The sequence below is a fragment of the Pan troglodytes genome, chromosome 2 (assembly GCF_028858775.2).
Source record: "Pan troglodytes isolate AG18354 chromosome 2, NHGRI_mPanTro3-v2.0_pri, whole genome shotgun sequence".
NCBI classification, from domain to species: domain Eukaryota; kingdom Metazoa; phylum Chordata; class Mammalia; order Primates; family Hominidae; genus Pan; species Pan troglodytes.
The window spans coordinates 70820495-70844505 of record NC_086015.1 but is presented as its reverse complement, the minus strand read 5'-3'; positions in this window follow the sequence as shown (position 1 = coordinate 70844505).

Below are 24011 nucleotides of genomic sequence, written 5' to 3'. Positions count from 1 at the left end.
GCTGTCTACGTCTTGTAGATTTTTATGCTCAGGAGATGTTCTGCACAATGAATTTCATTATATAGTAAATGTTCTCATTTTGTAGAAATTAGAGAATTGTCTCTTGGAGACAAACTTCAGTCTCTTGATTAGTGGTCAGTTTGGTGACTTCTATTTCCTCTCCTTTTTCTGGCGGAGTGCCTTCCTTGACTCTCAGAGAGGGAAGAAACTTTGATCTTAGAGGCAGAAATGTATCTGGAAAATCTGTCCAGTTATGACAACTACATGCTTACACGCCTTCCGTGTACAACCCCTTTCTGCTCAAAACTACATACCTTTCTTTTCTCTCCTTTCTTTCCATTCTCTCCTTCCCCTCCTTCCCTCTCCCCACTCTCCTCTTTCCTCTGTCCCCTCCCCTCGCCTCCCTTCCCTCCCTCCCTCCCTTCTGTCCCTCCTCTCCCCTCCCTCCTTCCCTTCCCTTTCCTTCCTTCCTTCCTTCCTTCCTTCCTTCCTTCCTTCCTTCCTTCCTTCCTTCCTTCCTTCTTTTTCTCAGCATCTTGCTCTGTCATCCAGGCTGTAGTACAGTGGCATGATCACAGGTCACGACACCCTCAACCTCCCCATGCTCAGGTGATCCTCCCAACTCAGCCTCCCGAGTAGGTGAGACCACAGGTGTGTGCCACCATGCCCAGCTAATTTTTTGTATTTTTTGTAGAGATGGGGTTTTGTCCTTTGCCTAGGCTGGCATCAAACTCTTGGGCCCAAGAGATCCACCCATCTCAGCCTCCCAAAGTACTGGGATTACAGGTGTGAGCCACCATGCCTGGACCTTCCTTCTTTTGTTTCCTCCTTTCTTCCTTCCGTCTCTCCTTCCTTCCTTTTTCCTTCCTTTCACTTCTTAAGCATTTACTTTCAACTCCTATATGTCACCTCTGTACTAAACCCCTCAGAAAGAGAATAAGACAAGGTCCTGTCCCCTGCCTTCATTTTGCCCAGAGACAATTGGGGAAACAGACAAATAAACTAACATGAAAAGGTTAGAGCCTCACTATTCCAAGTGTGATCCCCTAGGAACTTGTTAGAAATACACAATCTCAGCCCCACTCCAGACTTACCATGTATTTGCAAGTTTCCCAGGTGATCTTGTTAGACGTATGTGCAAAGTGCTGTACTATGAAAGGCTAGGGTCCAGACAGCCAAGTGAGGGCACAGGCTGTGAAGCCATCTTAACTCTATGAGTTCCTTGTCTTCCCATGCACAATCTCATGGGAAGTTAGCTGTCCAGTTAGCACTGTGTCCCCAGGACCATGCAGCTGCACTGTGCCAAGGTTGTGGGGGAAAAGTAGGTCAAATTCTGCAGACTGCAGGCCACAACTCCAGGGGGTGTGACTCATACCCCCTTATATGCAACACCATTAGGTATCCCTAAGACAAAGAATAAGCCTTTTGCTCTTCTACTCACCCACAATACCTACAGAGGGAAGGGAAAAACTTAGGTTAAAAGTCAAAGCCCCTGAATAGCAGATTAAGTGAGGTTGATCTGGTCATATATATTTCTCTAATAAGTTTTCTGTTTTCACCCTTGTACTTCTAATACTTCTTTGAAAATCTGGTGAAAGTTGTGTGTCTTTTTCCCAAACACTCACAGAGAGAAGATACATGAATTTATGCATCCTTTAGGACACTTATAGGACGCCTCAAATCCAATTCAGGACCCCTTAGGTTCACCTTTCTCCAGGAGGTTAAGAATCACTGACTTGCAGAAACGTTTGATGGATTTATAATAGCTACATTTTCTACAGCATATTGAAAGCTTTTACTCCATGCCAGAAATTATACTGAGCAATTTCCAAACATTATATTGATTAATGCCTGCAACAGTACTGTCTGGTAGGCCTGTATCAACACCATTTTACAGATAAGGAAACAGAAGGATAGAGAGGTTTTCAAATTTTCCAAGGTCATACCCTACAAAAAGACAGAAGTGGAAATCAAACACCAATCTATTAGACTGCAGCACACATGCAACTTTACCACACAACTGTCTCCTCAGGAAGAAATACTACCTTTGAAAAAAAGGCAACAAATATATGTAATGTCATTGAGCTGTATACTTAAAAATGGCTAGAATAATAGATTTTATGTTATATAAATAAGGCAACAACCAAGAATATACACCTCACAGAGCATGATGCTTGGAAATGTTCAGTGTTTCCAAGTCCCTCTAGACTCCTTGATTCACCACCCTTTTTCTTAAAAAGTAATGAAATACCAGCCAGGTGCAGTGGCTCACACCTGTAATCCCAGCACTTTGGGAGGCCGAGGCAGGTGGATCACCTGAGGTCGGGAGTTCGAGACCAGCCTGAGCAACATGGAGAAACTCCATCTCTACTAAAAATACAAAATTAGCCGGGCGTGGTGGCGCATGCCTGTAATCCCAGCTACTGGGGAGGCTGAGGCAGGAGAATCGCTTGAACCTGGGAGGTGGAGGTTGCAGTGAGCCGAGATAGCACCATTGCACTCCAGCATGGGCAACAAGAGCGAAACTCCGTCTCAAAAAAAAAAAAAAGAAATACCAAACCTAAATTTAGGCACCTCTGTCCCTTGCTCACCGCAATTGAAAACCGTAACTACAGAATGATCAAACTACAGACCCATCTAAAGTCCTCAAGTACTGTTTATAGGATAGACTTTCAACTTATGGTTACCCTCGAATATGCCAGATATTTGATATATTCATGTAGGCCTTTCAAGTTATAGAATTTTTTTTATTTCAATTGGTTTTCGGGAACAGGTGGTATTTGGTTACATGAATAAGTTCTTTAGTGGTGATTTCTTAGATTTTGGTGCACCCACAACCCAAGCAGTGTACACTGTACCCAATGTGTATTCTTTTATCTCTCACCCCTCCCACCCTTTTCCCCAAATCCCCAAAGTCCACTGTATCATTCTTATGCTTTTGCATCCTCACAGCCTAGCTTCCACTTATGAGTAAGAACATATGATGTTTGATTTTCCATTCCTGAGTTACTTCAATTAGAATAATGGTCTCCAATTCCGTCCAGAATGCTGTAAATAACATTATCTTGTTCTTTTTTATGGCTGAGTAGTATTCCATGGTGAGTATATATATATATATATATTATATATATGTTTTATATTTTATATATTATATGTATGTGTTATATATTTTATATATATATGGCTGAGAAGTATGCCATGGTATATAAATATGTGATATATATATCACATTTTCCTTATCCACTCATTGCTTGATGGGCATTTGGGCTGGTTCTATATTTTTGCAGTTGTGAATTGTGCTGCTAGATCTCCAGTTTGATCAAGTTATAGAACTTTTAAAGAAATATCATTGCTCTTTACTCTATCCTTAGCTAGCAATATGAGAAATCCTGTCGAATAGCAGTGTTTAAGTATTTTATTCCCAGTGTTAAGGGCCAGCTAGAGGAGTAGTTTAAGAGCGTGGATTCCGACTGGTTCAAATCCTGCATTATTAGTTCTGCAATCTGGGGCAAGTTTTACCCTTTATATGGCTTCATTTCCTTATCAGTAAAATGGAGATAATAGTGAGATAAGCCTTCCAGGGTGGTTGTGATGATTAAATGTGATGATACAGTAAAATTTCTTGTAGAATGCCAGGTCCACGAAGAGTGAGAGCTTAACAAATAATAGTGTTGGTGAGAAGGGGATGATGATATCGTTATTCAGATTCTGAAGAGTCTCCTGAATCATTCAGCATGTCTTCTCATGACTTACTTCCTTCAATAATCCATCCCTGTGACCTTGACCTCTGTGGATTTTCATTATTGACAAAATAAACACCTTTTCCATTTTTTGAAGAATAATTGAAGAACACAAAAATGCACATATTTAAAATGAATAAGTTGATGTGTTGATGTTTGTATTTGCCTATGAAACTATCACCACAATCAAGATAATGAACATATCCATCACCCCCAAAAGTTTCTTTGTACCCCCTTTGTTATCTCTCCCTCCCTCTCCCAACACCAACCCCAGGCAACCACTGATCTGCTCTCTGACAGATTCCTCTTGAGATATATTAAAGCATACTGAGGCTTCCTCTGCATTTTGTATTTGACTGAGCATATCATTTTGCCTTCTCCTTAAACGTAATTACATATTTAGCTTCTCTTAAAAGTGACAAGGGTTTCTGATGGGCAGGTGTTCAGCAACGTAGCCTTTCAAGATACATAATAGCCTTTCAAGATACATAAATCAAAAATGCCAACCTCTCCTCACTTTGAATTTCTATGAGTTATCCTGACAAATTTCGCACATTCTCCTGATGTTATTTGTGTTGCCTGCTGTGTTACCAGCAGTCCTCTGCTTACCAGATATATTTTTGTTTCAGGATTGCATCACAGTATTAACATTTTAGAAAACACCTGAAATGTTTTCCAAATGCATAAAGCAACTGTCAGGTGTCCCCAGGTTCAGTTAAGATTCACAGGACCACCGTGAGGTGTCCCTTCTAGAAATGGGTCCATTTACTTAATATGCAGGGGAAGATGATGATGTCACAATTTATTTCTCTTCTTTGAAAGTTTTTTTTTAAATTTCAATTGTTAGATGCATCTCAATTTCAAAAACATTAAATATGGAAGGAAAGATGTGCATCTTAGGGCCCAAGAAAGGTGGTAACTCTCAACTGTCATTTGGTACTCTTATTTCATTTTTGTTTCGTTTAAATGATTTTCTTCCAATGGGGAGATGTTGGTCAAAGGGTACAAAGCCTCATTTAGACACGATGAATATGCTCTGGAGATCAATTATACAGCATGGGGATTATAGTTAATAATAACGAATTGGATACTTGAAAATTGCCAAAAAAATAGATCTTAATTGTTCTCACCACAAAACATTATATATATGTATGTAAGTGGATAGATATGTTAGTTTGATTTAATCATTTTACAGTATACACATATATCAAATATCACATTGCACTCTGTAAATACATACAACTTTTATTTGTGCCAGTTAGACTTTAAATATAAATTTCATTTCTTTATACTCAATGTAAGGCCTAACACATGGCTCAAATGCATACAGACCCGCATACACAGAAAGAAAGTCAAACTTTATTTAATCTATTCTTCTCATTTTGCAGAAAGGCAAAAAAATGATAAATACCATGCCCAGGTTCATATACTCTTTACAGAGTCAGGATTTGTTCTAGATTCCCTAATTCTCTGTCTACTGGTCATTTTAGCACAGGTAGGATGGAAGCTAGGAAATGACATTTTGAAAGCTCCCCAGGCAGGTAATTCTTATATGCACTAGGATTTGACTTGCTGCACATGACATTCTCAGAATTTGCACACTTGGTAATTCTAGTTGCAGCAATTCGAGAGATAGCAGGCATATGAATATAATTGCTTATAATTTTGCTGAGCCACTTAGTGGAATTATACTACAGGCTATAAAACAAATATTTGAGTATGAGTCAATTACCTAGTGACTGAGGCTTACTGATCACCCTACATCCACATTTAAATTCTGCATCATTCATTCATTCATTTGTATATTCATTCATTTAGTCATTAAGCTCTTGTTTTTCACCAAGCACTACCCTGGGATTCAGACACCATTATGAGGATGCAGTGCTGAGTAAGACTGGCAAAGTTCCTGACTTCTGGTGCAGAGGAGGTAAACAATAAATAAATAATTAATAAGGCAGGCAAATAATGCTGTAATTGCAAGCCTTAACAAAGATTGCAAAGGAAAATAATAGGAAGTTGTATTCATCCTGAAACCTGAAGGAGCAGAAATCATAGGTGAAGAGTAACTCTTGACAACATATCTCAATATTTTATTTGGATACAAACACAATGTAATATTAATATTTAATCTTGACTCATACTCCGTAGTTCTAAAAACTAGAATGCGCCTAGTGTTTTTATTCCAGCTATTATGTTCCAGATGCCTAAAAGACTCTAAGTAAACATTTTAGAGATGCTTTGGGAAGCAGCAGAACGCCTTTGAAAGGAACTTGCGCATGAGCTGAAGTCCTGATTCTGTTTTCTTCTGTATCCCCAGCCCTGCCTTAGCAATGACTATATCGTGAGTCTGGCAACCCTCCTTAAGTGTCTGAAGGAACCCTTAAATGTTGGTCATCTTTACTGCATTATAGAGTAAGATAGCTTTCAGAAGTGTTTGGGAGGTTTCAGCCCCTATCTCTTGTGCAAATTGAGTGTCTGCTCTAATATACCCATGCCTCTCATGGAATTTCTTTGAGTTTCATCCCAAGGAGGCTGTCTCCAATCATTTCTGCCTCCTTCAAGCATTTCACCTTACATTTAGTATTCTTTTATCCACACCCTTTGTGGAATGTGTGAGCTAATTTCATTCTCTAGTACATATTTGGATGAATAGGTTTAAATTATTTGTTTTATAGACTCTTGTAATTATAAAAATGTACTTCAGGCTGGGCACAGTGGCTCACCTGTGTAATCCCAGCACTTTGGGAGGTCGAGGCAGGCAGATTCCTTGAGGTCAGGAGTTCGTGACCAGCCTGGCCAACATGATGAAACCCCGTCTCTACCAGAAAATACAAAAATTAGCCAGACATGGTGGTGGGAGCCTGTAGTCCCAACTACTCAGGAGGCAGAGGCAGGAGAATGCCTTGAACCCGGGAGGCAGAGGTTGCAGTGAGCCAGGATCACGCCACTGTACTACAGCCTGGGTAACAGAGCAAGACTCCATCTCAAAAAAGAAAAAAAAGTACTTTAGTCTTTACAATTTGGGGTGAAACATATTAAATGTACCAACGACATATGAATATCAGATATTTGGGGTGAAGCATATTAAATGTACCCACAGACATATGAATATCAGATTTAAAAAAAGTTTTTGAGAGTCACATCTAAACAATTTTCACTACAGGCTTGGAGCCAGCTGCCTAGATTCAAATTCTGGCTCTGCCGTCTTACTTGCTGTGTGACTGTGGGTAAGGTATTAAACTTCTTTGTGCCTCAGTTTCTTCCTATGTACAATGTGTTGTACAATACTTATGTGCCATGCTTATGTAATAGCATTAGGGTTATCAGAATATAGCAAAATGAAATTAGGTAGTGCATATCTAGTACTCAGATTAGTGCCCAGTGAATAATAAGCCCTGAATAAATTAACAGGTATCATTATTTTCTCTGGTCTATTAACCAGTAGTACCTGATAAGACAGGATGAAATCCTCTGAGAATTGAATCTCATTTGTTCATACAATACTATGGAAATGTTGCTGTCTTTCTCTGTATCAACATCAGCCCTTAATTTTGGAACATTTAAATTCCTTCTCTGTGAACTTCAATGAAAATAAATATTTTTTTAAAATACTGATTTCAGTGGTGACATTCAAGCAATTATGTGCAAATCATTTCAGATTCTTTAGAAATGATTGTTCCCAAAATTGCCAAAAAAAAAAAAAATGTACCTGAGCTACATAGAGGAGCAGCTCCTCCAAGCACAAATTATTGAAAGGTTAACAACAGTAATAATAATAAACCAGTAACTCATAAGCCTTTATTCCATATGTATGTTAGTCTGTTCTCACCCTGCTATAAAGAAATACCTGAGACTAGGTAATTTATAAACAAAAGAGGTTTAATCGGCTCATGGTTCTGCAGGCTGTACAGGAAGCATGGTACCAGCATCTGCTGAGCTTCTGGGGAGGCCTCAGGAAACTGATAATCATGGCAGAAGTCAAAAGAGGAACAGACATTTCACATGGTCAGAGCAGGAGCAACAGAGTGAGGGGGACAGCCACACAAGTTTAAGCGACCAGATCTCACAAGAACTCACTATCACGAGGACAGTACTATGAGCAATGGCGCTAAGCCATTCATGAGAAATCCACCCCCAGTATCCAGTTACCTCCTACCAGGCCCCACCTCCAACACTGGGGATTACATTTCAATATGAGATTTTGGCAGGGACACACATCCGAACTATAGCAGTATATATTTTACTTTATTAGTTTTTCCCCTTTTTCCCCTTTTTACCCTCCCCCCACCATCCCAAATCTCTTCAGGATAATAAACTGAGAGAAAATATGATATTTTTAAATTAGTATATAATGTTTTGTCATATAGAAAAGCCAGTTCACTTAATTCTGTCTATTTGACAAATGACAGTAATTGATTTTTTTAAATGTTAAGCCAACCTTGACTTCCTAGAATAATCCCTGCTAGGTCAAGATAGAGCATTTATTTCATATGCTGCTGGATTCACTTTGCTAAGATTTTGTTAAGGACTTTAAATCTATGTTCATTAGGTATGTTTTTCTCTTTGTAATATCTTTGTCAGATTTTGATGACAGGATTATACTAGCCTTATGTGTTTAAAAATATTCTTTCTACTTTATTTTCTAAAAGAATTTGTGCATTATTGGTATTATTTCTTTAATAGATAGAATTTACTAATAAAACTATCTGGGTTTGGAATTTTCTCTATAGAAAGTTTTCTCACAACTAATTCAATGTCTTTAGTAGAAATAGAGATATTCAAATTTTCTGTTTCATATTTTTTCAGTTCTAGTAAGTTACGTTTTTCAAAGAACTTGTCTATTTTACTTAATTTTTTTTAATTTCATGGATTAAGTTATTTATAATTTCTTGATTATCCTTTCAATGTCTATAGAATAACTTCTCCTGGTTATTCTAGAATAATATTCCTGGTACTGGTAATTCGTATTCTCTCTTTATACATACACATATCTTTCTAGTTAGAGATTTGGGTTTGTTGATTTTCCCAATTACGTGTATGTTTTCTGTTTCATTGACTTCCAACTTTTATGATTTTCTTCATCTTACTTACTTTGACATTACTTTGTTCTTTCTTTTTCTAATTTATTAACTGAAAACTTAGATCATTGATTTTAAGCCTTTATTTCTTCTCATGTAATATTATGAAGCTATAAATCTTCCGTGAAGCATTCATTGCTTTTGCTGCCCCCCCCACACATATTTTGACATATTGTATCTTTATCGTTTAGTTAAAATTATGTTTCAATTTTCTTTATAACTTTTTCTTTGATCATTAAGTTATCTAGAAGTGTGCTGTTTCATTTCCAAGGATTTGAGTTATATATATATATATATATTTTTTTTTTTAAACTTATTTCTGATTTAATTTCTGTTTGGTCAGAGAACACACTATGAATGATTTTAATTCTTTTAAATTTGTTGAGATTCATGCCCTGGGCCACCAAATGGCTGTGGGTGCATGTATTAATAATGATCATGCATACTTGAAAAGAATGTATATTCTGCCCTTGTTGGGTGAAGTGTTCTATAAATGTCAACTGGGTCAAGAGTTGATACTATGTTCAAATCTTCCATATGTTTACTGATTATTTTTTGTGTGTGTAGTTGTTTTATCAATTGCTGAAAGAGGAAAATTAAAATAAGAATTGTGGATTTCTCTATTTCCCTCTTTAATCCTGTTAATTTTTACTTCATGTATTTTGATGTACTATTATTAGACATATTTACATTTACATTTGTTATGCCTTCCTGATGAATGGACCCTTTACCATCATGAAATATTCCTATTTATCTCTGATAATACTTTTTGCCTTGATGTCTACTTTGTCTAATGTTAATATACTTACTCCAACCTTTTAAAAGGCTTACAGTTTGCAGGATGTAGCTTTCTGATCTGTTAATTTTACCTTATCTCTCTCTTATTATTATTTAAAATGTGTCTACTATAGACAGCATATGGTTGGATATATTTTTGTAATCCATTCTGACAAGCTCTGCCTTTTAATCGGATTATTTCATCCATTTACCTTTAGTTAAATAATATAGTTCAATTCAGGTCTACTGTTCTGCCATTTCTTTTCTCTTTGCCCACTCTGATTTTCGTTCCTCTGGATTTTCTTTCTTGCCTTTTATTGAATTAATTGGATATTTTTAAAATTCCATCTAAATCTATCTGTTGACTTATTAGCTATCTCTTTCCATTTCTTAGAGTTTCTTCAGGGATTACAATGTGACATTCTTAACTTTTCACAATCTACTTAGACTTTATATTGTTTCATTTTATGTAAAATGTATGGGAAGACCAGTGTAACATTTATCACTCTATCGCCATTATTTTTGCTATCATCATATTATTGCATATATATATATATATATGGAGCGCATATATATTTACATATATATGGAGCGCATATATATTTACATATATATGGAGCGCATATATATTTACATATATATGGAGCGCATATATATTTACATATATATGGAGCGCATATATATTTACATATATATGGAGCGCATATATATTTACATATATATGGAGCGCATATATATTTACATATATATGGAGCGCATATATATTTACATATATATGGAGCGCATATATATTTACATATATATGGAGCGCATATATATTTACATATATATGGAGCGCATATATATTTACATATATATGGAGCGCATATATATTTACATATATATGGAGCGCATATATATTTACATATATATGGAGAGCATATATATTTACATATATATGGAGCGCATATATATTTATATATATGGAGTGCATATATATTTATATATATATATGGAGTGCATATATATATATGGCTGGAGTGCAGTGGCACAATCTCGGCTCACTGCAAACTCTGCCTCCCAGGTTCAAGCGATTCTCCTGCCTCAGCCTCCCACACAGCTGGGATTACAGGCACTTGTCACCACTGCTGGCTAATCTTTGTATTTTTAGTAGAGACGGGGTTTCACCATGTTGGCCAGGCTAATCCAAACTCCTGACCTCAAGTGATCTGCCTGCCTCAACCTCCAAAAGTGCTGGGATTACAGGCCTGAGCAGAGATCCTGCCACAGCACTCCAGCCTGGGCAACAGAGCGAGACTCCATCTCAGAACGAAAAACAAACAAAGAATTGACTTTAGTTCTTAAGTTTTATCTTTTTTAACCAAATGGTTCTTTTAGAGACAAGTTCTTCGGTTTGAACATGTGTCAAAGTTTCTATATTTCTTTGGAAATTTTTTCATCTATTTGAAATGTCTTTATTTCACCGCTTGTCTTTTTTCTTTTTTTTTTTCTTTTTTTTTTCCCGAGACAGAGTCCCGCTCTGTCGCCCAGGCTGGAGTGCAGTGGCGCGATCTCGGCTTGCTGCAAGCTCCGACCCCCAGGTTCACGCCATTCTCCTGCCTCAGCCTCCCGAGTAGCTGGGACTACAGGCACCCGCCATCACGCCCGGCTAATTTTTTGTATTTTTAGTAGAGACGGGGTTTCACCGTGTTAGCCAGGATGATCTTGATCTCCTGACCTCGTGATCCACCTGTCTCGGCCTCTCAAAGTGCTGGGATTACAGGCGTTAGCCACCGCGCCCGGCCCACCACTCGTCTTAAATAATCTTTTGCTGGATTCAAATTCTGAATTTTTTTTTTTTTTTTTTGAGACAGTCTCGCTCTGTCACTCAGGCTGGAGTACAGTAGTGTGGTCATGGCTCACTGTAGCATTGGCTTCCCAGGCTCAGGTGATTCCCCCACCTCAGCTTCCCAAGTAGCTAAGACTACAGATGTGTGCGACCATGCTCAGCTAATTTTTTTTTTTTTTTTTTTTTTTTTTGAAACACAGTCTCCCTATGTTGCCAGGGCTGGTCTCAAACTCCTCAAGCAATCCTTGAGGTGGAAGGACTCAAGCAATTCTTCCACCACCGCCTCCCAAAATGCTGGGATTACAGGCTTGAGACAATGCACCTAGCCCTGGATTTTTTTACAAAAGCTTTTAGCACTTTAAAGATAATGTCTTATGGCCTCCATTTTTTCTGATTAGAAGTCAGCAATAATTCAAATTGTTTTCCTATAGGTAATATATCATCTTGCTCTGGCTGCTTTAAAGATTTTCTCTTTAATCTTGGTCTTCAGCAATGATCTGCCTAGGTGTGGTTTTCATCGAATATGGCTTTTGGTTTGCTGGCATTTCTGAATCTGTTTATTTGTCTTTTATAAAATTTGGAGAAATTTTAGTTATTATTTCCCTAAAGATGTTTGCTCTGTTCTTTCATTCAGGGACTCAAATCACATGTATGTTAAATAGTTTTATATTGCCCCACAGGTCCCCAGGCTCTGTATTTTAATTTTTTTTCTGGTAGTTTTCATCTGTGTTCTTCAACTTGGAAAATTTCTATTAATCAATTTAAAATTTACTTACTCTTTCTTCTGTCATCTCCAATATGCTAGGCTCTAACAGTTTATTTCAGATATTATATTTTTCAGTTATTGATATGGTTTGGACCTGTCTACCTGCCAAATCTTATTTTGAAATGTAATCTGCAGTGTTGGCAGTGGGGCCTGGTGGGAGGTGTTTGCATCATGAGGACATATCACTCATGAAAGGCTTAGCGCCATGCCCTTGGTGATGAGTAAGTTCAAGGGAGATCTGGTTGTTTAAAAGTGTCTGGCACCTCCCTCTCTCTCTCCCGCTCTTGCCAGGTGAGATGCCTCCTCCTCCTTCACCTTCTACCATGATTGTAAGCTTCCTGAAGCCCTTAGCAGAAGCTGATGCTGGCACCATGCTTCCTGTAAATCCTGCAGAAACAAGAGCCAGTCAAACCTCTTTTTTAAATAAATTACCCAGTCCCAGATATTTCTTTATAGTAATGCAAGAATGGCCTAACACAGTTATGGACTTTATGTTAGGTTCATTTTTATTCTTATTTTGAGACAGGGTTTTGCTCTTTGTGCAGGCTGGAGTGCAGTGGCGCCATCTTGGCTCACCGCAACCTCCACCTCCAGGGTTTGAGCAATTCTCCCAATTAGCTGAGACCACAGGCTCATGCCACCATGCCCGCCTATTTTTTTTGTATTTTTGTAGAGATGGGGTTTCACTATGTTGCCCAGGCTGGTCTCGAACTCCTGAGCCCAAGTGATCTGCCTGCATGGGCCTCCCTTCTTGCAAGGGAATTACAGGCGTGAGCCATCATGCCCAGCCTGAGTTCGTTTTTAAAGTTCTATTTCTCTGCTGAGATTTTCTTTCTTTTTACTCATTATAAGCATTTAAAAAATAAACCTTGACATCTGGGTCATCTTGAAGTTGGTCCCTGTAGATTGTTTTTTTTCTCTTCCTGGATAATGTTTTTAATTTCTTCATATGTTGAGTAATTTAAGATAGGATTGGAAATGTTGTGAATAATATCATAGAGATTCTGCATTCTGTTGTCTCTCTCTGAAGAGTATTAGTTTTTTTGTTTTTTTTTTTCAAGTAGTGCTTAACTTGACTAAACTCAACTTGATAAGTTTGTCTTCTCTGCAGTGGCTTACAGCTAAAATGTTAATTTGCGCCTTTTTTAGCCTCACGTGGGCTACTTGGAGTCTTCCCTACTCGTGCACAGTTCAGGTATCAATTTGGGCAGAAGTTTTTTTGTTTTGTTTTGTTTTGTTTTTAAACTTTCATTTTAAGTTCAGGGGTACATGTGCAGGTTTGTTATATAGGTAAGCTTGTGTCATGGGGGTTTGTCGTAGAGATTATTTCATCACCCAGGCATTAAGCCTAGTACCCATTAGTTATTTTTCCTCATCTTCTCCCTTCATTCTCCAATAGGCCTTAGTGTGTGTTGTTCCCCTCTGTGTGCCCATGGGTTCTCGTCATTTAGCTCCCACTTATAAGTGAGAACATGCATATTTGGTTTTCGGTTCCTGCCTTATTGGGCAGAATGTATATGCAGAAATGGGTGCTTCCATTTTCTGAATCTCTTCTTTTTGGAATTTTCTCCATTGTTTTCCCACATCTCTCGTTTCTCTAAACTTTGTCCTCTGGTACCTCAAGCCAATAAGACTACAGGTGTTCTGTCTGAATTTAGCCAGCAAGGAACAGACCAAAACTTAGCATCAGGCTGAAGGTTGTAAAACATCGGGAAATTCATCCAGTACCCTTCCCTTCTTGCAAGGGATAATTTTCCTCCAGTATCACTTTCATCACTTTCCAGTGCCTCTAGATACTTGTTTTTATATTTCTATTTACGTAAGGGTATTGCCTGTTAGGAGCTACATGGTCATCACTAGAATCAGAATCCATGTATGTATTCTTGGTGCCTGTTTTTTTATCTTCTCTTGTGTATTCACTTATTATTGTATTGAGAACCTACATAATGTACTCACATTTTTCTCCTTGTTGTGGAATATCCTTTACTGTTATCTTTCTGACAGTCTCAAAATCCTATGGAATAACTGCCAGATTCCCGACAGCTCAATGAAATACTGATACTCTCACCAATTAAAACTTAGAAGTGGATATTCAGACAGCTTTTTGGTTCAGACAGTTTATTCAGTGCCTGTGTCCTTGCTCTGTTGGCAAGGTGGAGGATATAATCTACTTACGATAGAAATAAATATCTTTCCGTGTCAGGCAATCAGTTTCCGAAATCAGAGTTAAAAACTAGTATGAAACATACGTAAGGATTAAGCTAATCTTTATTTGAGTTCCATCTCTGCAACTTGTAAGTTGTGTGACTTTGGGCAAGTGGTCCTGGGCCTCAGTTTCATCATCTGCAAAACTTTAAAAAAAAAATAGTTTTTGACACCTAGTAAACCATTACTAAATGTTTGCTGTATATATATTTTGCATTTATGTAGATTGATTACACTGATACATTTGATGTAGTTGGTTTATCAGTCAGGGTTCTCCAGAGGGACAGAACTAATAGGATATATGCATATATGACGGGGAGTCTTTTAGGGAGAACTGGCTCACACCATCACAAGACAAAGTCCCACAATAAGCTGTCTGCAAGTTGGGGAAGAGTAGTGGCTCAGTCCAAGTCCAAAAGCCTCAAAAGCAGGGAAGCTGACAGTACAGCCTTCAGTCTGTGGCTGAAGACCCAAGAGCCCCTGGCAAACCAGTGGTGTAACTCCAAGAGTCCAAAGGCTGAAGAACCTGGATTCTGATGTCCAAAGGCAGGAGGAGCGGAAGGAAGCATTCAGCACAGGAGAAAGAAGAAAGCCAGAAGACTCAGCAAGCCAGCTTAACCCACCTTCTTCTACCTGCTTTGTTCTAGTTGTTTTGATTGGATGGTGCCTACCCACACTGAGGGGGGAGTCTTCCTCTCCAGTCCACTGACTCAAATGTCAGTCTCCTCTGGCAACACCGTCACAGCCACACCCAGAATAATACTTTACCAGCTATCTAGGCACCTTTCAATCCAATCAAGTTGACATCTAATATTAACCATCACAGTGGTGAATTGAATTATATGAAGACTTGATTTCAGACTCTGCCATATGATGGAATTTTGGCTATTGGTTTATTGGAAGGGATTTTATATTATATCATGATATAATATGATAATATGTTCTTACTGAAAAAAAAACAAAATAAATTGTTTCTTCCCTTTAGAAGTGACTTACTGGGTCAGATGTGGTGGCTCATGCCTGTAATCCCAGCACTTTGGGAGGCCAAGGTGGGTGGATCACAAGGTCAGGATTTTGAGACCAGCCTGGCCAACATGGTGAAACCCCGTCTCTAATAAAAATACAGAAAAAAAAAAAAATTAGCCAGGTGTGATGGCATGGGCCTGTAACCCCAGCTACTCCAGAGGCTGAGGCAGAAGAATTGCTTAAACCCAGAAGGCGGACATTGCAGTGAGCAGAGATCGTGCCACTGCACTCCAGCCAGGGTGACAGGGCAAGACTCCGTCTTGAGGGGGAGAACAAAAGTGATTTACTGTCATCTGTCATTGGGGACCAAGAGGAAGGGATTTATAGGCTCTTTGATGTCTCCTCGCTCATTGGTTCACGACCAAAATAGAAGGTGAAGAAGTTCTCTGTGTTCTGGGACGTGGAGCCCAGAGCAGTTTTGGAAAGCTGGAGAACAAGAACACACTGGACTTGGAAGTTTAAGTGTGACAAGTTGGGCCTTTCTAGAAGCTAGAGAAAGCTATTGGGGTTATTACAGAAAGCAGAATACCTAAGGTTTTCCTATATGCTTTCCCACATTCTGGCTTAAAATTTAATAAAAATATTTAAGTACTAAATTAAATAACTAAATTCTGTCAGTGGTATTACTTCATTACTACACATCACGCATTGTCTCTTTTAAAAGGAATCAAAGAGAACATGGAAGACTAGGATCTCTTAATTCTTGTAACTTTAGAAATCTTAGGAAAATAGAAGCCATTCAGCCAAAACATTTATTAAAATCTAACTTCTATTATAAAATAATTTCTGATACTAACTTATGCCATTATTATAGGCTAAATGTCTACTAAATAATAATATTACATGTTAATTACTACCTCTTCATAAATGATCATTAATAATAATATCTTTCACTTATGTTTTTCAAAGTAGCTTATTACACCAGCTCCTTGTTACAGTACAACCTTGAAAGGTAGATAGGACAGCTATTATTAGGACAGGAAGCTGGCACATAGGGAGACACAATTATTTTTTTTTCTTATCCTTAGAGAGAATTCAATAGCTGAGTCAGGTCTAGGACACTGTCTCCTTCAATTCAGATAGAATGAAACACAGTGTTCTGTCTCCTGAAGAGATAATTGCCATTTACATCATTTGTTACTCATATGAAAATAAATATTATAGGATATCATTTACTTTTTCTTATGAGAATGGTAATAAATGCTATGTGGAAAGTACAAAAGAATACAAGAATCAAATCACCTTCCTATTACCCAAGATAATTTATTATTCTTTGATGTTTGTTTTCTGTGCATAAACATGGAGACTTACATAAAATTTATTTTACCGAATTGGAAATATTGTGTAATACTCCTTTTTTTTTTTTTTTTTTTTTTTTTTTTTTTTGCTTTACTGTGTTGGAAAACTTTTCCATGTCATGAAAAGTTTTTCTGCAACATGGCTCTTAATAGCTCTTTAATTTTCCATCATGTGAACAGGCCAAAATTAATGCAATCCCAATTGTACTTTTAGTTTCTCTCTACTTTTCATGCTATTATTGATAATATGGCATTAAGCATCCTCAATGCACATCTCTGGTAATTTCATTAGGACATTTTTATAGAAGTAAGGCTACCAAAACAAAGGATGACCTATACAATTTTAAATACTATATTACTCATATGGCTTAATTAATAGACAAAGATTTGAAGGCTTCACTCACTAAAAGATCTTGCTTTTTGAGCTTTTACAAAATGCCCTGGAATGCTGGCTTTCTGGATATGAGTCACCTTGCAGGAAAAAGACTTACATGTCATATTTCCCAAAATATGATTTAAACACTATAAATGTATATTAAAATGACTAAATTCAACCTAGATGTGTTTTTAAAATTTCATAATATCCCCTGTGATAATTGATGACAAATATATATCAAAATCAGGGTTGAGAATTAGTGGTCTAAAGCCCACATAGCACCAAAGGATTTATTTAGGCTGGTGACTTTGCTAAAAGGTTTCTAAAACTATTTCACTTTATATGGCTAATTTTTAACAGCTATCAAGTTCAGTAAACTATCTGTCCAATAGAAGTGAGCATTAAACCCTCTGCTCAATTACATACATCTAATGCCGGTTTTCATAGCTTTGGCACTTCTGTTATAATTTGAGTAGTTTAATATGATCAGAGTGCCAAAAAGCTTAATGTGCCTGGGTGATTTCACAGGATAGATGATGATCATTAAAATATTATGTTGTTTATTTCACTTGAGATAAAAATGAGTGATTAAGAGCTGAGAGATGGAAATGTCATTGAAGTGACCCATTTCTTCCATGACAGCAATAACAGGTTTTGTTTTCTGCATGGCAGTAGTGTGTTAGCTGGGACTTTTAGTCAAGCAGAGCAGAAATCCAGTGCAGGTAACACAAACAAAAGCAAAGGATTGTTATAAAGGATAGAGATGCAGTTGGCCTGAAAACTGAGCTAAAATCAGTGCCTTGAGCACAAGGAGAAATCCTGGGAGTCTTCTCCATCTTTCATTTCTGTGATTCTTTTGTGTTTTAAGACTACATTGTGGCTTTTTTATACTTCTACCACAAAGCAGAAAATGGCCACCAACAGTAGCTAAATTTACATTTTAGCGATTCAAGAGACTAGGTAAACTGAAGCTGAGATTGTTTCATCTTTATTTTAAATTTCCAAGATGAAATTTACAATAGCATCAAAAAGAATAAAATACTTAGGAATAAATTTAATAAAAGGTATACAAATGTTCTCTGAATACTACAAAACATTGTTGCAAGAAATTAGACATCTAAATAAATTGTAACATATAATATCTTTCTCCCAAGTCTTCATGGATACAAAAGCATGGTATTTGTTAAGATGGTAATACTCCCCAAGTGGAACTACAGATTCAAAACAATCCCTATCAAAATTCCAGATGCCAGTTTGGCAGAAATTGATAAGCTCATCCTAAAATTTATATGGAAATGCAACAAACTCAATATAGCCAAAACTATCTTAAAGAAACAAAGTCAGAGGGCTCACACTTCCCCATTTCAAAACTTTCTATAAAGCTACAGTAATCAAGGAAGTGTGGTATCATAGATCAGTGGAATAGAATTGAAAATTCTATTCAAAAATAAACCCTGGCATTTACGGTCACTTGACTTTCTACAAAGGTGGCAAAACAACTGAATGAAGGAAGAGTAGCTTTCCAATAAATGGTACTGTGGCAACTGTTTATCCACATACAGAAGAATGAAGTTGGACTCCTACCTTATTTCAAACACAAAAATTAACTCAAAATGGACCATAGACCTAAAACGATAAAACTATTAAAATAAAACACATAAATGTATCTTCATGACTTTGAATTATGCAATACCTTCTTCATGAGACATGAAAAGCCACAAGTGACAAAAGAAAGAGTAGATAAATTGAACTACATCAAAACTTCAAAAAACGTTCCTATTGTGAGAAAATGAAAAGAGGCTGAACACAGTGGCTAACTCCTGTAATCCCAGTGCTTTGGGAGGCTAAAGCAGGAGGATCACTTGAGGCCAGGAGTTTGAGACCAGCCTGAGCAACATAGCAAGATTCTGTCTTTAAAAAAAATAAAAGAAAAAAATTAACTGGGCATGATGATGCACGGCTGTAGTCCTGGCTACTCAGGAGGCTGAGGCAGGAAAAATTGCTTGAGCCCAGGAATTCAAAGCTGTGGTAAGCTAGGATTGCACCACTACATGTTAGCCTGACAGACTGAGACCCTTTCTCTAAAAGATAAGTGAAATAAAGAAATGAAAAGACAATCTAATGAATGAGAGAAAATATTTGCAAATTATGTACCTAATAAGAGACTTGTATCAAAAATATATAAATCTCAGGCTGGTATTGCTGTTTAAGAAAAAATATATTTTTTATTGAGTTGTGAGATATATATATAATAAATTCTATATTTACATAAGTTATATATGTAATATGTTATATATTAATATAATGCATAAGTTATATAAGTTGTATATATCTATATAGATATAAGATATCTATAACTTACAACTCAATAAAAAATGAGCAAAGATTTCAATAGACATCTATATAAAGAAGATATACAAGTGACGAATAAGCACATGAAAAGATGCTCAACATCATTAGTAGTTAAGGAAATGCAAATCAAAACCACATAAGATATCACTGCATACCCACTAGGATAGCTGCAATAAAAAAGATGGACCCACAAGTGTTGGTGAAGATGTGGAGAAATTAACACCCTCATTCTTTGTAGCTAGGAATGTAAACTGATGCAGCCATTTTGAAAAACAGTTTGGCAGTTCCTCAAAATGTAAGCATAGAGTAATCACATGACTTACCAAATTTTCCTCCTTGGGTAAATAACCAAGACAAATAAAAACATGTCCACACAAAAACTTATACACAAATGTTCATGGCAAGCACAACCCAAAGGTTCATCAACTGATAAATGAACTACGATATATCCATATAATGGGATATTATTCAGCCATAAAAAAGAATAAAATTAATATGTGCTACATCGTGGATGCACCTTACAAACATTATACTAAGTGAAAGAAGGCAGTCACAGAAGACCACATATTGTATGGTTACATTTTCATGAAATACCCAGAATAGACAAATGTATAGAGACAGAAAGGAGAAATAGTGGTTGCCTAGGCCTGGGGATGGGAGACATTGCGGGGGGCTAGGGATGAGGAGGAGGCGGAATGAAGACTGATTTCTAATTGGTATAAGATTTATTTCTGGGTGATATAAATGTCCTAAAATTGATTGTGAGGATGGTTGTACAACTCTGGGAATATACTAAAAGTCATTGAATTGGGAAAAAAATCCCTAGGGATAGAATCTGAATGACCTGGTTTGGGCTATATATCTACCCCTAGACCCATCAGCTATGGCCAGGAAGATGTTTAGTGAATATGTCTGCTTCCATAAATATGTGGACAGAAGGATGCAGGGGGGAAGGGGTAGTTTTCAAAAAGAAGCTGCCTAGATAGATAAGTAACACATCAGATGACTCAGAGCTAAATATTCTCTCTAACAGCAAGTTAGTAGATTACTATGATGAATATGAATACGTTATTTAAACTTACCCTCCCCTCTTTTTTATTTAGTCCATTGCAGGGTAGCTAGAACTTGTTAAAAACATTACTGGATAATATAAGCAACATTTTAACTTACAGACAAGTTTTGACTCAATATCGTTTTTCTTTTGTCTCTGAAAAGATATTTTTAACCAAAGGCTGTTAGTGAAAAGGCAACTGACGTTTGCTTTATTTGCCTGTCCTCTCAGAACACAAATACTCCTATGTGAAATGCCACCTGGAGACAGTGGCTATGGCCCATAAATTTAATTACTAACCTTTAATTCATAGCTGGCAAGATCAGTTCTGGAAGTATCTAAGCTAATCAGGCTTCTCTGACAATGCTAATCAATTGTTCAGCAGTCTACCTTTGGCTTAATTACTCTTGCACTACATTACATTTTCAAAATGTCAAGAATCCTCTTCTGGAAATGCAATAAATCATGCCTACATGGTGTCGTAGACAGCCTGTTATTCCTTCACACCTGACCTTGGCTGCGTGAAGTTGAAATTGATCATTTACTGCAGTGGTACAATGTTGTACAGAAAGGAGCTTCAATAAGAATCATAGCACAAAAGAAAAAAAGAAAAAAAAAATAAGCTTTTCAGCACATCCTTTCTTCACCTGAAATGAACCAGGTGCCGTCAGATGTTGTTTTTAAAGGTTTGTACGTCCACAGTAGTATTTTCTGAAGCAGATGAGTGTTGAGGCTTTTACACTTCTGAAATCGTTATCTAAGCAACATAAAACTACCACCTCAGCAGAAATCCAATTTCAGTCTCACTATAAATTCAAATCCAAAAATGACTGCTTCTTTTTCTGCTACTTTTATGTAAATTTTCTTAAAAGTCATCCACAAATACTTCTCAGAAAATCAAAAGAAAGGAGACAGGCGGGAGAAGAAGTTTCAACAATGAGATTTAGTATACGGTTTAGAGTTGGACCTGGGTTCTATTCCTGTTGCACCACTCACTATCTGCATGAAGCAGAGCAAGTAATTTAACCTGTGTATGCTTCATTTGCCTCATTTGTGCACTGGGTGTAGTAATGGGTTCGTGCCTCTAAAGAAGTGGTTAACCAGCGGGCGAGGTGGCTCACGCCTGTAATCCCAGCACTTTGGGAGGCCAAGGCGGGCAGATCACGAGGTCAGGAGATCAAGACCATCCTGGCTAACACGCTGAAACCCATCTCTACTAAAAATAGAAAAAATTAGCTGGGCGTGGTGGCGGGTGCCTGTAGTCCCAGCTACTCGGGAGGCTGAGACAGGAGAATGGCATGAACCCAGGAGGCGGAGCTTGCAGCGAGCCGAGATCGCACCACTGCATTCCAGCCTGGGCGACAGAGCGAGACTCTGTCTCAAAAAAAAAAAAAGAAGTGTTTAACCAGTGGTTATTTTGCCCTCCAGGGGACATTTTGCAATGTCTGGAGACATTTTTGGTAGTCACAGCTGGATGAGGGGTATATCAAGTGGGTAGGGACCAGGGATGATTCTAAACATTTTACAGTGCACAGGACAGCCCTCATTACAAAGAATTACCCAGCCCCAAATGCCAATAGTGTAGGAGTTGAGAAGCTCTGCTCTAAATCACTTAGCACAGTTCTTGATATAGAAGAAACATTCAGTGAATCATTACTATTATTATTTTGATTTGTTTGATTTAAATAAAGCCACTCCCACCACAAATAAAAACTCCCTCTCTCCCCTTAGCTAATTGCTATTAATACATCATCAATAAAAGAAAGAAATATTCTATCTGTAGATAATATTAGAATTTTTTTCTTAAATGAAATAGGGCTTTTTCTCTCTACTAGTAATAGTTTCTTTAAATGTTCTCAAAATAGTGATTGAGATAGTGATTTTTCAGTTTTAAAGTTGTCTACCAGGCGTGAATACATAGATCAGCTTTTAAAATCTCATTCAGTCTTTCAAGGACAAATCTTTCTTTGACTCGTAGACTCTTGGAGGCATGTCACAGGATGATATAAATCTTAGATGTCATTGGGTCTGATCTAACACACAAAGCAGAACTCCGTTGGGTTTAAAATAATTATTCCATGATTATAATAGAGCAATAGCTCTGTTAGTTGACTTCTTAGCTTACTGGTTCTCACACATAGGTTGGAAGAGAGAGAAGGCAGAGTTTCCATGGGTGCCCTGCCCAGTAGGCCTCACTACGAGTCACTCCCAGTGATTACCAGTACATCTGGCTTGGGTACTGTCCAGTTACCGTTCGCCACCCTTCCTCTTTTCTCCTCTCCTCTCTATTACAGGGGTCTCTCTCTACCTATTACACTCTCTACGCTCCCTTGCTAACTGACCTCTGACTACATTAACCCATGACAGCCACTGATGGGAGACAAAACAGGAGAAGGCAAGAAGCCAGGGCGACGTCTTTCTGTCTCTCTCTCTGCTTCAAAAATCACCTCTCCATGGTCCCACCTCCAGCTACATGGCCCTGAATGCTGGATTCTGGTATCAAGCATCTCTTCACCTTGTCCCTCAGCCCGAGGGATGGTAGATACTTCCATTTTATTAATCCCTGAGTTGTCTCACCATCCCATTTGAGATCTTCCAGCATCTCTTTTTGCCAGCATTTTTTTTTATTATAATTTAAGTTCTAGCGTACATGTGCACATTGTGCAGGTTAGTTACATATGTATACATGTGCCATGCTGGTGCACTGCACCCACTAACTCGTCATCTAGCATTAGGTATATCTCCCAATGCTATCCCACCCCCCTCCCCCCACCCCACAACAGTCCCCAGAGTGTGATATTCCCCTTCCTGTGTCCATGTGATCTCATTGTTCAATTCCCACCTATGAGTGAGAATATGCGGTGTTTGGTTTTTTGTTCTTGCGATAGTTTACTCAGAATGATGATTTCCAATTTCATCCATGTCCCTACAAAGGACATGAACTCATCATTTTTTATGGCTGCATAGTATTCCATGGTGTATATGTGCCACATTTTCTTAATCCAGTCTATCATTGTTGAACATTTGGGTTGGTTCCAAGTCTTTGCTATTGTGAATAATGCCGCAATAAACGTACGTGTGCATGTGTCTTTATAGCAGCATGATTTATAGTCCTTTGGGTATATACCCAGTAATGGGATGGCTGGGTCAAATGGTATTTCCAGTTCTAGATCGCTGAGGAATCGTCACACTGACTTCCACAAGGGTTGAACTAGTTTACGGTCCCACCAACAGTGTCAACGTGTTCCTATTTCTCCACATCCTCTCCAGCACCTGCTGTTTCCTGACTTTTTAATGATTGCCATTCTAACTGGTGTGAGATGGTATCTCATTGTGGTTTTCATTTGCATTTCTCTGATGGCCAGTGATGATGAGCATTTTTTCATGTGTTTTTTGGCTGCATAAATGTCTTCTTTTGAGAAGTGTCTGTTCATGTCCTTCGCCCACTTTTTGATGGGGTTGTTTGTTTTTTTCTTGTAAATCTGTTTGAGTTCATTGTAGATTCTGGATATTA